At 34.5% G+C, this 6,070-nt stretch overlaps 1 long non-coding RNA gene across 1 annotated transcript; it reads right to left on the bottom strand.

Moving 5' to 3' along the window:
* Positions 1 to 2,815: 2,815 nt before the first annotated feature.
* LOC132630533 (uncharacterized) lies at positions 2,816 to 4,444 on the bottom strand. The gene is made up of 2 exons (XR_009578601.1): positions 4,326 to 4,444; positions 2,816 to 4,009 (listed from the first exon to the last, which is right to left on the bottom strand). It is a non-coding gene; the product is annotated as an uncharacterized LOC132630533 (long non-coding RNA).
* Positions 4,445 to 6,070: the final 1,626 nt, after the last annotated feature.

The following is a 6,070-nucleotide window of genomic DNA, read 5'->3' as shown; positions in this document are numbered from 1 at the left end:
GGCTCGGCCCCATGTGACCCGAATTTACATGGCCCGGCCCGACCCAATTGACAGCTTATCTGCCTCCGCCCCGGATGATCTGCGAGGTGTTTAACATCATGAACTATGTAATTCTCTTTAAAAAAACCACGAAGTAAAATTGGATCACTTTCGGCCGAGGTCATGCAACATGGGACTAAAACATTTGGAAATCAAATCCTGAAAGTGCTTCAAAAATTCCAGGAATTGAGTGTAGAATATTTCCACGTTCTAAGTTTGTAAAAATGCTTAAATAGATGTTAAATTTTGATTTGGAATTAAGTTATGTGAGTATATGTAAAGCTCGAAATTTCCGCCAATTATTACACCTCCTTTAGTCTTTAAGCTAGACAAAAGGGTCTTTGAGGCGTGTAACAAGGAATTCTTATGTTTGGGAGGTTGTTGGACGTATAAAGGAGATGATTTCTAATCAAACCGTTCATCATTTGAACATTCTGATAGAAAATTATATCCATTTTATTGAAGGGTATCAGTAAGCGCTGCACACATGGAGGAGTGCGCTAGGCACCACAGGAGGGCAACATTCTATTTTATTTATTACCAGTAAATGTGTGTGCGCTTCGCGTTGTCCTATAAGGCCGCAGTGAATTTAATTACAAACTTAGTACCTGAATATTAAAAAAATTCAAACCATACAAATGTGTACATACATATTCAACATATTTTCTCTACGAATATCTGAATCATCAAGCATTGAGGACATCACACGAATAAATCTAAAATAAATGATTCTATTATTTGGCAAAAGAAGAGAAAACAATATTGTTAATGTCAAAAATTCACGTCTTAATGGTGTTAAATGCATGTGGCAATGTAATATGCCACGTCAATAAGCCAGATTCATTTTTTTAGAATAACTGCATACGGTATAAATCTGTTTCACTTTTCTTGTTTTACATCCTGTAGCAACGACTCCCACACTGTTAGTATTGAGTGAAAAAACTGAAAATTATAATTGTTGTCACTTCGCCCGCCTTTGTACTTGCACCATTTTGGACGTACTGAGAACATTTCAATTAGAATTTATGTTGCAATGAGCTAACTTTCTATGTTAAGATCAACCAAACAAATTGATGTCTTATGAACCTCTAATGCCAAGAATCTGCTAAAATCACTTGAGCCTATCAATCAAACAAAGGAAAAAGTTTCCCTCACCGATTAATAATGTCCCTCATGTTTTCTCGGATTGTTTAAGGAAGAACTTATTCTCACAGATTCATATAATGCCTCGAAAATACTTGATAATGACATGGCTGAAGTCGCATCGTTTTCATGAATCATCTCACCATTAATTGCTCGCCTTGGCCTAGTCACTGCCACACTTCTGCTATCATCAACAACGTGCATACGATCATTGTGATTATAGAGAGAAATTCTGATTCCCATTTTTTAGATAAGGGTGATTCCATCTTCTTTCCCAGTGAGTTTTCGAACCATTAAAGTAAAAAGCAATTACTCATTGCTGAAATTAGTTTTACACGACGTAGACATTATAGTCCTACCTGGAGTAATTCTTTGACTGCTTTGGTGTAACTTCGGCTTTTTTCACTCTCTATTTTTCTTAAAACAATAAAGAGTTATACAGGCCAAATATAAAAACATAACTATTAACTCCATATACTTTATCTTATAAGTGACCTTTATTCATGCAATGTAGCATTCAACGTAAATTGAGATAATAGAAGAATAGTCCACTCTAAACAATTTGTCAAACACAGAATAAAACATAAAAGCAAAGTATCATAGTTAAGCCATATGATGAAGTAATTCCAAATTGACATGGAGTGATTCTTATCTTAGAATGTGCAGTATAAGTGACATAAGAAAATACCACCTCATCTTTCTGTAATTCCGACTTAATTAAAAATAGAAAAGCATGACATACCTTCCTTATAATCTCATACCGAAACTTAGGCAGGGGTACCCAAGTCCAAAGCCATTAAGCTTCATGTACCTTTAGAATTCGCAAAACCTAGTTTCTCAAGGAAATTATAGCTAGTCATACCCAACTCAAGCACATGGGAACAATAAATTGATTGGAATGACCCTAAGTCAGCATTAAAATATATTCAGCGTAAGCAAAAAAAAAAAAAAAAGTGAGCCTTAGAGTACGGATTACCCGTGGTGACAAAGGTGGCGGAGATTCGACCCCATTTCTTCTGAGATACTTGCTCTGTGGACATTATCTCTATACAATAAAACTTCTTAGCTCTAAAATTTGGGAAATTGAAAAGCAAAGGGTTGGTTGTTTAGTTGTGACTGTTGAATCTTTCCATTAGGCTGAATTGAATTAATTAGATCCACTATTCTTCAATTCTTCACTGGCTACCAGTTCATATGATGTGCAATGCACCAGAGTTAATACAACTCTTTTAAATTATTGCAAGATAAGTCTAAAGCCAGGTATAGATGCACAAAAAAATTTAGCCAAGTTTAGCCAGGTTAATAAGACAATGGTTAATGTCTTTTAGGTAATAAAAACAGTATTTCTTTGAGAGTGGCTCAAGCTTACCAATGGAATAATTCGTTGTAATCAAGATTCTTAGAAAGGTAATCCATGCTAATAATCTCATCGAAGGTATTAAATTCAACTTTAAATTCAAGCACAATGAACATCAATGTAAAAGTTTTTAGTACAGTTAAGATCCTGGGGGACGCCAGTATATAACATATTTATTTGTGGAGATAAAAAGATCATCATTTACGTTGATGACATGGCCGAAGCGAAGCATGCTAGTGCTAAAATCGATCACAAAAAAGGATCAACTACATAGTCTTTTTCAAGGTTCTCTAATGTTACACCATCGTGAGAAACCACAGTCGCGAGGCATACTAATATTTGTCTAAAGAAGGATTTTAAACAAAATAATAAAAGGGTAAGGGTACATCTGATCAACTCCTGAGGTATCATAGGCTAAAGGAGTCTATGTTAATGTACATTGGTGGAAGAATTCACCATTATAATGTTTATCTGGGTCACATATGGTGGCTATGAGATACTCTTGCTTTGTGGAAATTATCTCTATACAAGAAAACTTTTTACCTCTAACCTTGGAAATTGAAAAGAAAACGGTTGGTTGTTTAGTTGTGACTTTTGAACCTTTAAATTAGGTTGAACTAAATAAAGTAAAATAAAAAGGTTTAAGGGAAGAATGGTGAAAAATTGAGTAAGGAAAGAACAAACAGAGAACCTGAACACACTTAATTATCCCTTTAAAATACTTATAATGTTAGTTTTCAGCAATATAATATTCTCTTTAAAACTGAAGCAACAATACGGGCGAATATACAGTAAATACAGAGACAACTAAAAGTAAACACCACCAAAATATGGAGATTCATACCCGTCGGGCGCTTCTTAAATCTATTGAAGGGAAGTGAGATATTACCTGGGGTGGCTCGACTATAAGGTCAATAAAGGCATCGCTTGGGGCCTCATTTTTTTCCTTAAAGGTGTATTTTATATACATAACGGTTACCTTAGCCGACAGAAGTTTTTCAAAATCAAAATTGATAAAATCTTATCTGAGATCAACAATGTCTCAAGATAGATTAGATGGATCAGCTATATTATCAATTGAAAAGGAATTGTTAGAATAAATCGATTATAAAACAGTAATTAATGACTCCACATCTAAACTAGGAACTAAACTAGGAAAGTAGACTTTATATATATATATATATATATATATATATATATATATATATATATATATGACGATCTTTTCTTTAAAAATCTTTAAAAAAGAATAGGGCTCTATGTGAAGTTTGGCTTTAGGCCCCAGTGTTGTTGAGACAGCCTTGATACTACCAGATATAACCAATAGTTTAGGAAGCAGGGAAAGGAGGAAAATGAAACATTACTGCATATAGGATTTGACCAAATGATTTTGGACAAACCTGATACATGGATCTCTTTCTAAAGCAATAATCCTACCATAAGAAGTGTTCCGGATATCTGACGGAAGACCTATACATACAACCAGGCATTAGTTAGCAAACCAAATTAAGGAGACTAACAATCCTTATGAATAAAACGATATTAGTTCGAAAGACAAAACACTATAATAATAGGAGAATTACAGAAACACGCAGAGGTGTGTCATGCAGTTGGTGGGAGGGATAATGTACAGAAAGTGATTTGCGAAATAAAGCAAGCCCCAAAAGTAAAGATTTACAACGCAAGCCAGCGTTATACTCGAAATCCAACGAATCAGACATGCAAACATGAAAGGCAATTTAATGAAAAGGGGAAAGAAAAAGGGAGAGAAAGTGAAGGGACTAACGGCTGGTATTTTGCGCTCTTACTCTGTCGGAGGAAGGCAGGTATTGGAAGGACGGGAGTTATTGGGGTTTCAAAGAGGTGACTGTTGGGGTAAAGCACCGAAACGGTATTCTTTTTACGGAAAAGGGCCAAATATACCCTGTACTATCGGAAAAGAATCAAATATACCCCTCGTTATATTTTAGGTCCAAATATATCCTTATTGTTATACTTTAAGTTTAAATATACCTATGCTGTTATACTTTGACACACATATACCCCTTATTTTAACGGAACACGTGTCATCATTCTATTGGCTTATTTTAAACTAATCCCTAATTAATTAAAATTCCACCATCGCTCAATATCCAACTAAAAGACCCGTACCCGTATCCGAAAAATTCAAGACAAGCTTCAATGAGCTTCTTCAATGGCTGCTTCTTTCACTGAAGAAGAAGCAGTGAAATATTTCTCGGTGGAAGATGCAATCCTTAGTGGATATATTTAGGTAAAATTAAAATAAGTTGCTATCTGTTAAGAGTATTACAGAGGATTTGCGTAACATTTCTTTATGGGGTGTCCTTTATTGCCAATTAAAGGGAATCCGAGCACAGATATCGTTTTGATGAATTTCTTGAAAGCCAAAAATTGTGGCGTGTATGATTTGTTCAAGATGTTGCGAAAAAAGTTGAGATGGAGCATGAAGTTTAGAGTCTTCGAAACTGTTGATGAGAAATTTAGTCCTTAGCTTGAGAATTTGTGGTATACAGATAATGGGAAGGACAAGGAAGGAGGGATTTTGTGTTATAATGTGTTTAGGAATATCAAGAATAAAGAATTGAAAATTTGGGGCACGCATAATCACCATCATGAAGAAGCAGCCATTAACGAAGCTCATTGAAGCTTGTCTTTGAATTTTTCGGATATGGGTATGGGTCTTTTAATTGGATATTAGGGGGTTGAATTTTAATTAATTAGGGATTAGTTTAAAGTAGGCCAATAGGATGATGACACGTGTCCCTCCGTTAAAATGAGGGGTATATATGTATCAAAGTATAATGGTAGGGGTATATTTGAATCTAAAGTATAACGACAAGGGTATATTTGGACCTAAAGTATAACGAGGGGTATATTTGGCCCTTTTCCGATAGTACAGGGGTATATTTGACCCTTTTTAGTTCTTTTTATCATTTTCTACCGGGTTTTTTAAAGTACAAATTGCAAAAAAAAAAGGATAAAATTGATAAATGCAAATGTGTGTTTTTAGAGCGCCATATCATCGGACCTATTGCCTGCTATATATTGATATATATACTAGTTAAGTGACCTGCGCTTCGCGCGGTGTGACATTTCTTTTATAAATTTAGTTATAAAAATTTATAATATTAAAGTAAAAAACAAATAATAAAATATAAGTCATATATCAATACTTATGCCTTAGCCCCAAGAAACTCAGAGAGAAAACACAAAAAATAAGAATCAAATATCTCAGGATTGACATATACAAGGAAAACAAATTTCCTTGTCGTTTAGAACACTGGTAAGCCCGTTGAGAACACCGGTAAGCCTTATGACCAAATTTCTCGCACACATAGCAAGCTCCTTTCGCCTTCTGGATCTGATTCTCCCGTTTCTTGAAAATTGTAGTAACATTTATTAGTGACAGTAAATAAAAAGAGTTATACAAATTAAATATACAACAATAATTCTGATACATATGATAATAGAGAAAAATACTGCCCTCTTCTCCTATTTACAACACAATTA

The sequence above is a fragment of the Lycium barbarum genome, chromosome 3 (genome assembly GCF_019175385.1).
Source record: "Lycium barbarum isolate Lr01 chromosome 3, ASM1917538v2, whole genome shotgun sequence".
Classification (NCBI taxonomy): Eukaryota; Viridiplantae; Streptophyta; class Magnoliopsida; order Solanales; family Solanaceae; genus Lycium; species Lycium barbarum.
This window is presented reverse-complemented; position numbering and strand designations above follow the sequence as displayed.